This window comes from Lingula anatina, chromosome 2 (assembly GCF_051362555.1).
Source record: "Lingula anatina isolate TDL-2025a chromosome 2, LinAna3.0, whole genome shotgun sequence".
Taxonomy (NCBI): domain Eukaryota; kingdom Metazoa; phylum Brachiopoda; class Lingulata; order Lingulida; family Lingulidae; genus Lingula; species Lingula anatina.
In genome coordinates, this window is record NC_141768.1 from 12,321,688 (window position 1) to 12,334,675 (window position 12,988).

Sequence of the window (12,988 nt, forward strand, 5' to 3'; positions counted from 1 at the left end):
ACTCTGTAAAATAATTGCCCTCAGCCACAGTTATGTACACCAGCTACATGTAGCTCTCTGAACTGTTAATTCACAAATCTAGAGCTTTTACCCACAACATCTTTCTCTTGTATATTTGATCAGATGGCACTGTATACTAAAGGTATACTATACATGTTTATAAATGTCCCACTGAGATATTTTCTCTGTCTTGATATTCTGCAAATCTATTTATCTTTCCCAATTCAGTCCTTAAAAACAATAAAAACCCTCAAATAAAAGAACATGATGTCAATTAATATTCCCTTCTGGAATGAACAGGAAGATGCAGCAGTCTAAATGTCTGACTAAACATTTAGAATAGGATTATTAAATTTATTAGAAATGGTATAAAAATAGCGTCCAAGTAAAGGGACAAGTTGAGCAACGATACATGTCAGTAGGAGAAAAGTTTTTTTTTTCTGGAGGAAAATTCGACATAGCATGAAAATCAAAGATTTAGGATACCCTAAAGCAAACATATTATCAAGTTAAAGTACTGGTGTATACAGTGGTACCAAACAACATTTTACCACATTACTTCTTATCTTATCAAACCATTACTTTAGTGGTTTGACAATTCTATTTGACTGATAAGAATGCCAGTTATAATGATATTTTTCAAGAGCTCTCCAATATGTATTATAACTGTAGATAATGAATGCAAAAATGTTTTTGGTTGTTGAAAAATCATAAAATGAATAACATATATACAGACAGGTATTTTTCCATTGACATTATGATGTCAATTATTAATCAACTTCTTAATGAAATTAACAATGACCAAATATCTTGAAAAAGTAGCAATGTACACTTTCATAAGCTAATTCAAATGTGAACAACAGCTTGTCAACACAAAATGAAATTTTCATAACCTATGAGTAATGACTCGCAATCTGCATAATGCAAGTAATCATTTAGCAATTAGCCCTGTGGGATTACATACTCACACTTCCTTCTAAATTAGAAAGCTTTCAAGGGATCTTACTAGTAGACTACATGTACTTATTTTAAGTAGATAACATAATCACCTTAACACAAATGTGCAAAAACAATGCAACAAGTAGCAATGGCGGCCTCTTCTGTTTAACCAGTTGTCATCCTTGCCATACACTTAGGGACCATTCCCACAGATATTTGGATTGATCTATCTCACTGGGGAGCCTCATTAAATTGCTATCAACTCAACCAGTTTAAATGTTTGTCACGCCTAGTAAAGCTGTTAGGGGGTAATTATCTTTACCCCCTAGCTGATTTGGTAGGCATGACAGACATTTAAGCCAGTTAGTTGATAGCAATTTAGTGAGACTCCCCAGGGAGTTAGACTGATCCAGATTGATCGATTTAGGTATGGGAACCCAGTGTTTGGCTGCGTTCACATGAAAAATCTAAATTCTAAAAACCTAAAATCCATTGGCTGTATCTAGTGATCACGGTCTGTGCCCTGAATTCCCTGCAGCGTAATTAACTAGCAGAGCGAGCGAGTTACTTCCAAAGCTGTAATTAAATCTCGGTTGCACTCGAAGGAAATTCTGATACCTGGACGCATGCACAGAGAGAAAGAAAATGACGGTCAAAGTTGCTTTGAAAAATGTGTTTGTCGATTTTGTGCAACAACAAGACGAGGAAGATGAGGTCTATATACACATGACAGATATGAGTGCAAACTGACGAAATCCACAGTTTAGAGATACAATTGCGCAGGCGTCCAGGTGTCAGACTCTCCTCCGAGTGCAGCTGAGAATTAATTACAGCTTTGGAAACGACTCGCTCACGCTGCTCGTTAATTAAGCCGTAGGGTATTCAGGGCACAGACAGTGATCACTAGATACCGCCAATGGATTTTTAGGTTTTTAGAATTTAGATTTTTCATGTGAATGCAGCCTTATATGCTTAACCCCCAATGTGTACATGAAATCAAATTTTAAGGACTTATTTTTTCAATTAGAATTTGCAGATCACTGACTGTAACTCCAAATGATCTGAAAGTCTATACACAAGCAGTTTTTTAAGTATCCACGCAAATCATTTAAGGGCTCTAGAAAGGAAATGAATAATCATAGAGGTAATGCAATGTTTCTTATTTCATATTGAATAAAATAAAATATGCTTTCTCAAAACTCCAATCATAGATAAAGTTAAAGGGCAGTGTCCAACATGTGACACCATATCAGCATTTTTGGGATTTCTCTGGTTAATCTGTTTTTCATGTTTTTGTTTATAAATAATAAAAACATACATGTACAGTATCTGAGGTTGCATTATATCATCGATCTGATCAACAGACACATAAAAGGAAAAGCTGGCAGCAAAGTAATTTACTGTAAGCTCTGTTAACCTGCCTGATTTTTTCTGCTTTTACAACCCTTAAGACTGATATATATAAATCAGTTTCATGTATATCTTTCTATCTAAGCAACTGATTACTATGAAAAATACTGTACTTATAAATAAGCATATATGGCCTACAGATTGGTGTTAGGGATTGTTGATGAATTTGTTTGTTAATTTGTAAGTTAATTATCACCTTCTGAAGTGAACAGTCAATTGTAATACGAAATTTACCTAATTTCAAGTGAAAACTGATAAAGTTAAAGGGAAGTCATTTAAGGGAATTTTGTGATATCCTTCTGTAGTGCTTTCACTCATTTTAAATTTTATATTGCAGTTTTTGATAGCTACTCTGGTGCTAGAGAACATTCCAAAACCCAAAACAGTATTTTTCCTCCCAAAATGCCAATACTGCATTATCTGTAGGACACTGCACTTCATCTCAGTATACTTTATTGCATTTTTGGGAAGTATATTTTATTTTTTAATAAAAAGAACTAGTACATTTCTTTGATTTTATTCACTTTCATGCATTGCCTGCTTTCTCCCCCCCCCCCCCCCCCCCCCCTCCTTTAGCATAATATTTCATACTTGAAAATAATGTTCATAACTGGGGATATGTTATCTAATAAACACTCAACAAATGAAAATAATTCTGTGACAGAACCTTCAATATCCGATACTAGAAATCTAATAAGGTATAGGGGAGGTCGAGAGGGAGAAGCAGAGGACAGGCATGCCCCCTAGGACCCCTGACTTTCTCCCCCTACCCTCACTAAATATTCTCTCTAAAATTCCATTTGTAAATACAGAAACTTGCCAAGTGAAGTGTAGAAAAGATGTATTAATGCTTTTACTCCCAAACTGCAATCACAGTTTTATTTTGATGAATGCATACTGGAAATTACCAACACAATTTAAACCTGGATGGCTACTTACCATGCTTTTTCCCTTACATACAGCTTACGACCCTTGGTAATTTTTGTGAACTGAACACTAATGTCAATGCAAAATACACAAGCAGTTTTCATTCAATTTTCATTTACCTTAAGGCTAAGGAGAAATGATGGCAAGATAATAAGAAACCTTACATCTTAATTCATCCCTATATTACTTGTAGGTCTTGGCCTTAATGCGATCATGCATGGCTATTGTGCCTGCAGATTAGCTAGCTTATATCTACACTGCCCAATATTATCATTCTACTAAGGTGTCAGACTACTTATTCCCTCAGGTATCTCAGTGGGTATAATATCCAGGAAATGAGTTTTGCCTGCATCTCTATATCTGTGCCAGATAGAAACAACGTATATCAAAGTGAAATGATGAAACAGCACAACACCCGGAATTCTGATATATTGCAGTTCATTCACAGAATCTGTAACAGATTGCAATTTCACTCAACCTCAAATATAAACACTGAAAAGTCATTTACCTAGGAACGTGTAACTTGTCTTTCAGGTAAAAGCATTTCAAAAGCACGACAAAATATATTGTTGCTTTACCTAGAACACTAATAGAAAAAAAGAAAAATGTCAATTTTTCTGTGGTTCCGTAGGTGGAAAATGTGGATTGAAAAATGGTGAGCAATTTGAGCATTTTGTTTTCTTTTCACCCCTGCATATTTTCAATCTAGCAGAATCTGCAGGCAGGCAAAATCACTCTAAGATATAAATATGTAGTCAACTCATGGATATCTTCCATTTCTTCTTTTACAGAATGTTTAGAAATTGTAATTCTTAGGTTATTGTGCACCATTAGATTTTAAACATGAAAGACAGATCTATGATTATATACCTTAAATATGACATGATCAAAACACTGACAGTACACCAAGCAGGTTCAGTGGTAATTGTTTGCACCAAATGGTTTTTAATCATTTTTCTCTCAAAACTGAACCACGTTTTTACCTAGATTTAACAATATATGCTACAAACAATGTAAAGAATTTATAGAAATATTTACTGGGTATGAACATTATTGAATTAAAGCCAAAGGTGCATTTATGTCTAGAAAAGCAGAAAAAGTATTTGGAAATAGTTGTTGTCCAAAGGGTTGTCAATGTCTCATTGCTCCAAATGCACCAGTCTTTTGTCTAATAAATTACGTACATGAGAATTGCATCTAAATACAATAGGGAATAATCACTAAAAACATGGAATGCCTATAAATGAACAGAGTTTTATCCATAAGGCAGTTTGTCATTATGCATTTAATGTACATGTACCGGTATTACATGTAGGATTAAGAAAGATTCTATCAAAAGGTGCCACTGCTGGATGAAAATATTTTTGCTCAATTGCTTTGCTCTATTGTTTATATACATCATCTCATAAAAAAAAAAAAAAGAAAAAAAGAAAAGCTATGGGATGAGATTCAGGGATGGAGTGTTCAGACACAAACCTCTCTCACTTAAAATGTATCTTTTGTATTTAGCATCGACAAAATCCTACACGTCTACATGTATAAACTTCAATAAAGTATACCTCTTACATATTTTTCATTCAGACGGGCTGGAATCAAACTTCAAAAAGTATGGATGTGTCTTCTGTGCTTAAAACCTCATGAAAGTCATCGTAGCACAGCATGTGTCCTGAGAACAGATGAATCGAGACAACACATTAGGGATATGATATTTAATAGGAAGCCATTTCTGCAAGCAAGGGCCATCTTTTTGGTCATCTTAGATATTTCTGATTGGCATCATGTCTAATAGACTCATTTTCACATCAGTAATTGACAGCCTCAGTTTTCTTTTCTTTCTTTTTTTTTCAGAATACTATATACAAAAAGAAAGTATGAAGTATTTACAAATAACTGATATCTGATATCTAATATTCAAACCCAAGGTGACATTTGCAGTAAAAAAGCAGGCATTCAGGCTGACAATCTTCCTTCCACAGTTTTCCAAAGTCAATTCAAAAAGATAGCAAAGCACTTCTCTTACAAAAGTGTATTTCAACTAAATTTGTCTCCCAAAATTCCTAGAAGTTTTTGAAGTAACCCTTTCTGATGTCTTCATTAAATTCAGGATTTGTACCAGGAGCGGATCCAGAGCTATTTACTGACAGTCTTCCAAATTATCTTTGTTGATTCATCCTCCAATTTTGACCGTCTTCCAACAGAAAAAAATAAATACCGTCAATGTAGACTTGAAAATCTGACCGTCTTCCGGAAGACCCAGAAGACGGCCTAAATCCGCCCCTGTGTACATACATACATGTGAATACAGGGAGATAATGTGCTTTACAATGTAAGATGCTGCATATACCAACATTTGTCTACTTTTTAATCTTAAAAAAAAAAAAAAATATATATATATATATATATATATATATATATGAAAGACAAAACTGAAGAAAAACACATGCAAATATATATTTGTTTTTTCTTCATACTAATATATTTCAGATTAACAGAAATGCACATGCACCTGATTTATATATCTTTTATATCCAACATGGCATTTACCAACCCTGAACAGCTGGAAATTACACAAGGAATTACCAAAGTGTTAATATTTCCCAGTTTTATGCACATTTAATTAACACATTCCTACTTAATTTGGTAGTTTGCATGATTATTTCGAATGCTGGCTTACAGTATATCACTTATGCAGATTTTTACTAAATACAAATATTCAATGTTTATATGAATTTAAACTCAAGCTAAGATGGCTAGAACAATGTGCTGACACACCCATATACGTATCTATAAATAAGACCAAGCTTGGATCTCAACTTGATCACTGAAGTCCAGTGTATCTAAGCAATGTTTTAGTTAATGGCATTCAGGTGCCATCTGCATTGTTAAGTACGGGTACATTATTTTAACTCCCTTAAACTCTCTCCAGAGACCAATGTTAAACACAGGACATCAATAAAATATTCAGTGACCCAGTTGAAGCATGGGACTGGTCTCTGTGATATTGACAAATTCCAGGAACGTTGGGACCATACAGACTTGCACAAAATACTGTCTGTTTAAAGCAATTCGATGTCACATTTTTCATTGATTTCTTTTTCTTTTATCATTCCTTTTTTTCAATTACCATAGTTACTTTCTAAGAAGTAGACTTTCACTATAGAAATGATTATCATAGAAACAGGTCATGACTATCTTATTCCACTCTTATCACCTCCAAGGGTCTGCTGCTAGATGACGTGGAAGTGGTTTCAGTCCTACTAAAATCTCACTTATGGTTTTACAACATTGTTTAACATGGCTTGTAGACATGCATTACTGATTGTAAACTAAATGAAATACAAATTACTCTAATGTGGTTCTATAACAATGGGAAGAAAATGTGAACTGATTGTAAAGTACGTTTTTTCTCTTTATTTCATTCTTGAAAAACACTGTTGTTTGCTATTTTCATTGAAAGGAACAGATTAGTGGAGATATACATGTGTACCAAATATGACAAATGTATATGATTATGTCTAATAGCACTATCAATACTAGTACATGTTGTGTCGTCGCTTTATATTTATTGACACCAGTGGAAATAAATATTGATGGTTGCTGATATAAAACAATGTTTTTGATCCATTTGTTATTTATTTCTGTATATCTCAAACACTGACACTGACAACTTCATGAACTTTTTCAAGATGCATGATCAGGCTGTTTGCACCATTATGAAGTGAAACATGCTAATAACATAAACAAATTTCACTATATATTTGTTGCATTGCTTCCACAAGGTTTCACTCACTTCTTCGGGTTTTTTTAATGGCATAAAAAGTTTATCCTTCAAATATACCTGGTAGGTCTACTTATGGAGTATAACCACCACCATCCCACCTTCTACATGTGTTTCAGACATGTTTAGGACCAGTATAAAACTACAGAGAACTACGTATAATAAGACCTTTGATAAAAAGACAAAGACTAATATAAATAATTTAAATGATGATAAAATATTAAGGCATAATTTAATAGACTCTGAAAACTGTATTTTACAATGACATTAAAATGAAAAAATCAGTTGGAGAACTGTAAAGATAAAAATATTTTAAGACTTTTTTTAATGTCAGGCCTTGTTTCTATTCCAGTATATTGAGATGCCATGGCCAATTTCAAAGTAAGGGGGCTGATTTGGGGAGTGCCCTGTGATGTTTTTTTTTTTCTTTTCTTTTTTTTTCTTTCATTGTGCATCATGGGCAATTTTTCTGTTCATGCAATAAATGACACTGGCTATCATTATAATTTAATTGAGAATTGTGAAAAAATATAGTGAATTGTGAAAAAATATAAAAAAAAACATCAGGTTCTTTCAGACATTCCTTTAACTTTTAGAAAGTGTAAGTTCAGAAACTTAACAAACAAAAAGAACTGTCAGTTGAGGAAAACATGATGCTTGACGCCTATCATTAAACTGGGACTCAAAAGGCAACGCAATCAATGGCAACCCTCCATTTCACACGAAGCCCTGAATCCATGGGAAACTGATCCCCACCTTATCAATTTTGACATTCAGGTATGCAGTGAGGCATGTACATGTATACGGTGTGAATTACCAGCAGTCTCAACTTCGTTTATTAATACAATTACATCAGCACAATGTACATGCCTGACTGAATTTACAACGGTGGCATCTGGTGCCAAGCTGGCTGGTGTATCTAGTGCAATTGCTTTGAAGCATTGTTTATACCCACATAAAAATCTTGTTTTACTCCAATGGTTAATAACAGTGTGCGGGTGTTAAAGATGCTGCATAAAATCAAATAAAGTATGACGTAGCTTACCCTGTAGTTTCCACCACGATCTTACAGGTTGCTACTGGTTGAAACAGAATAAAAACTTGAATTGTGTTAGATGCGAATCCAGAAAGAAGTTGCGGCAGGCACCACTTAAGCAAGGGTGGGTTCCGGCATAATGGTAAATAGCGGAGGGGTGAGCAAAAGCAATTTTAATTTAGACATAACACAGGGCCTTGCTTCCTTTCTTAGCCTTTTAAGAGGGTCGCATGGGTATTTCGATAACCGCGGAAGCTACTTTTAAGTGTTAAATACTGTGATTTGTGAATTGATGATTTTATTCCCCGTGACCCGTGATCACTACAGTATCCCCACTCCATGGTGCCCTCTTATAAACAGAACAACGGGAAGTAATATACGTCCCAAATAATATCACTCAGTCTCAGTATATAGGTCCGTTTAACTTTTTTTTATTTTATGAAAAGTAAGCAAGCGGAAGAATTGTTTGTCCAACAGGAACTTAACTAACATAAATCTGTTAACTTACAAAATAAAATAATAATTTCTAACTTTATCTGTTTTCACACAAACAACATAAGTTGCTTAATTTTAAACCTTCATCACTGTCGCTCGCAGAATCATCTCACATTTTCCAATCGATCTATTTCATTTTTACCAAAGCAGAAAATCTGCAACTTGTCAGGAAGCAAGTATGGTGTCTAACGTCCCAGAAAATGTCTTGGATGTTTATTTCAAATAACTCAATGAATAGCTTGCGGCTAGTTTCATGGTGTCACTGGATTTTTAAGAATTGAAAAATCTTCGTTACTTGCTTGGTGCACGTCATTATATTTAGTTGCCAGACGTTTTTAGTAATATTTTAGCCATTGATAAAATAATCAATTTAATTTTATCCATTAGTAACAAGAGAATATGGTAACAGGACACAGTCAATTGTTTTAGACAAAACACGAAAAAACTGCATTCACAGAAAGTAGTTTGCAAAACCTTCGTTATGAAGCAACGTACAAAATATTCTTGAAGTTGAGGACAAAATGTGTCAGTGAAATACATGTGCATCTCGTTATACCCCTTAAGCACGGTCTAGTTTTTTTTTTTTTTTTTTTTTAATAGTTTTAATAACGTTAGAATATTGTCCAAAAGCGTTGTTATTTTTTTTAAAAGCTTTTTTAAAAAAAGGCTTATCCTCTTTTGTTAACGAAAGTTTAAAAACTTTCGTTAACAAAAGAGGATAAGCCTTTGTTACTTCGTGCCCATACCAGATTTATAAAAAGATCCTAGATTTATCACTTTCTGTCATCCGAGATTTAGAAAAAGTAGAATCTGGATGTATACTTAAAGTTTTATTGGTTATCAGACCCGCTCAGAAATAAATAATAATAATAATAATAATAGAATAGAATAAGAATAAAAATAAAACAGATGAGAATTCTGTTAATGTGGTCCATGCAGAATGTCATGAAAAACTCAGGTGACGTAAAAAGCTCTATTTAAAGCTAATGTAAGTATCTGCAATAACAAAACCTTGTACGGCAGTGCGTTTTTTATTTGTAGTTTGATGTCAATTCTCTGAAAGTAGGATACAGACACTCACTCTGAACTGATAACAAGACGCAGTATTATAATTATTAAGTGAACACGAAACCCAGTGCATATTAGCCACATCAATCCACTATTCCTGTATTGCAATCCACACGGTGGCAAAGCACCAAAGAAGATCACCGGGTGCCCTGTAAGTGCACGCTTATTGACACGTATACTGTATATAAGGATAATTATGTTGTATAGAGACAAGAGAAGAATCTTTGCGAACACTTTATTCTATTTTTATTACTTTCTTTAATATTTATTTTAGAGGTTTTTAAAGTGATTGAATCTAACTCCATTTTAATACTATTTACATGCATTCAATATATTTAGTATATTGCAAAGAGAGTGCAGTAGACCCTTATTATTATTATTATTATTATTATTATTATTATTATTATTATTTGCTTCATTTCTGAACATGTACAAGTAGCTGATCCTTTTCACGTACCAGTATGTACGTCATTTCTGTACAAATTGGCCGGGCTCCAGAAGACTAAATGAAATCTAGGAATTTATATAAGCAGATATGTTAGAATCTACAGCTATAGGATAATTTCTCATGTCTTTTTACGAGTTGTAATTTGCCGTTCCATACAAAATGAACGGCATTTCAAGTGACTGTCTTATGTTTCTACTGGACATCTGGGCGCTTTTTGTCGACCAGCCGATTCGATATGATATGACGTCACGCACAAAGGATCGATAAGTGAACATGTAAACAAATGAATACAGTAGGGGCCTACCTTATGGGGGGAAAAAGCAGAAACCAAGCCTATATGCACATAGACCTGTACCCTTTATAACTGAATGTACAGCAATACGAGGAGCATACATGTACGTGTAGTTCTTTTTCAGTGTTCATAACAAAAAAGCAAAATAACCATACATCGTATACGTGTATTTTTATCTCCATAAAACAATAAAAGTGAAGGGGGTAGTCCTTGGGGGGGTATGCTAAAAGCATCCCAGTTTTATATCCTACCTTCATCTTCTTCTATTCGACAATAACTTCCCGCCATATTACACGTGCTAAACCGTTCTTTGGGGATAGTAAATGAAGCCGTGTCCGCCACAGAAAATCTGTTCGTATTGTTTTGTGCTTTATGAAACAGATACGTAGAGTTCTTGTGGCGCTGAAGACGATGATGAGTTTGGTCCTGCTTTCTTTGGGTGTCAACTCTACCGTACCCTGGTACTATGTTTACTGTAGTTGCTGAGACCGACAAAGTCAATGGTCCATCGGCAATAAATTGCTCATTGTCTGAGGTGTGTCGACTAGAATTTCTACGTTTTTCATTTACAGTATTTGTCTCCTGGCGATCTGACTGGCTTGCAACTGGGTATACTGGTCTGTCTGGCACAAGGCTACTACGTGATACTTTGCAAGCACTCGGGCAGGAACCCATATCTGATCTCGCAACCTATTTTTTCTTTAGTCTTTCTTTTTCTTTCCTTCCTTCTTACTTAGGTTCTTTCTTTCTTTCTTTCTTTCTTTCCCCTTTTCCAAAATGTTTATGAGAGAGGTGGAGTAATGTTCGTACTGACACACTGGCTATACAAGAACTGAATCAGGTCCAGTTGTATGACCAGTCGCTCAAGACTTCCTCCTTTCATTGAGGCAGATATTTCAGGTCTTCAGATATCAGAAGTAAAAACAAAAATTGTCAGTCACAGCTGCTAGTGGCTTGCCTCATTTGATCTTTTCCGCCGATGATATTTGCACTTGTACAGAACCATTTCATTAACTTGGACTGGTCCTGCTGGCAATGCTGTTGACTTACTCGACGGTCTTTTATTTCCAGACGTTTACCGAGTAACCGTCCTAAGAAACCAAAGGATTTTTCAAGCATTTACTCATTTACCCGTTTATGAAATGACTGTGGCAGTTTTCACATATTAGTTTTGATTGACAGTTATTGTGCTGTTGGCTGCACATATAGAGGCAAAGATTACTCTTTTCCATTTGAAGATCTCATTTTAATTTCCTTCCATCCTCGAAGGAAATGCGTCAAATATACTCTGGGCTGCTTCTGTAACAACCCACTGTCCTTGAATACATTTTCCTCTGGTGATTGTATTCCTGTGCTCTTAATGATGTTGCAGATGATCTCTTCATTAGGTGCGCTCGTTCTTATCGTTATTAAATGTGATAACACAAAGATTTTAATATTTAAGTATTTACACCACAGCAATCTACATACATGGCGCGTGGTCTATTAAATACATCCATTTCTCCGTGTATTATAAACATTCAAACCTGCCTCAGCTAAATGGTTCGGTTCATCATTTAAGACAAAACAGCATATATTTTATAATACCGCTTTAGAAATCTAATTACAAACCATGCACTGTATATCGCACATGTTTACATATCTTTTAGAGCGCATAATATTTGGCTACTTAATCTTTTTTTTATTGTTATGTGTGTGTCGTGTCTCAACAAAAGTGATTGCATATTTCATAAACAAAAGGCATTTTAGTGTATTTTATGCACTATATAGTATATGGAAGAAGAATATGAAAATGCATGCAATTTCCCAATCATTATGGAAGCCATAAGAGGCTGCACCTATACACGAAGTAAATCAGCTAAAACGATCGCACTGTTACATAATTATATCTAATTATGCACTTTATCAAGTTATAAAGGTTGATTGTTTATCCAAAAGGGGATCACAAGCATTTTGGTTCTAGACAGAATGGCCCAGAATTTTTTTAGTTACAAGGATTCGACATGGCAGCAAGACTGTGCATTCCTTGTGGAAACATCACGAACAACTAACACAATTACGATTCGCTTCCCAACCCAATCTCAGGTCAATAATGCAGAATAAAAAATTTATACATAATCGGGGGAGAATTGAAACGCTCTATCTCCTTTTTTACGTGTTGATATATTGGCAGTTTAATGCCCAGGATGGGAGAGAGAACACACTTGATATACTCATAAACAGTGCTACCAATCCTGCTGTCAAAAATAAACTACTTAGAGAGATAGGACAAATTTTCAGCTTTCCAACGATAATAAATCCATAAGAGACTGAACTTAGAATTCTTACTCATCGATGTGTTAGAGTAGGGTTGAGATAACAGCCTTTTTGTAGTGCCCATGTACCCAGTTGTCTAATTATTTCTGATTATGATATTATATTATTTCAGATTATTTTATTCTTTTTTTTTTCGTTTTCATTATTGTTTTGATTATTACATTAGCGTTTTGATGAATTCAATGTGTATAAATGTTCATATGGGAAACCTGGCCTTTTAAAGCACAGCTTCAAGGAATGCTTGAGACGCAGTTCACACAAAAAAATAATAAAACCCAC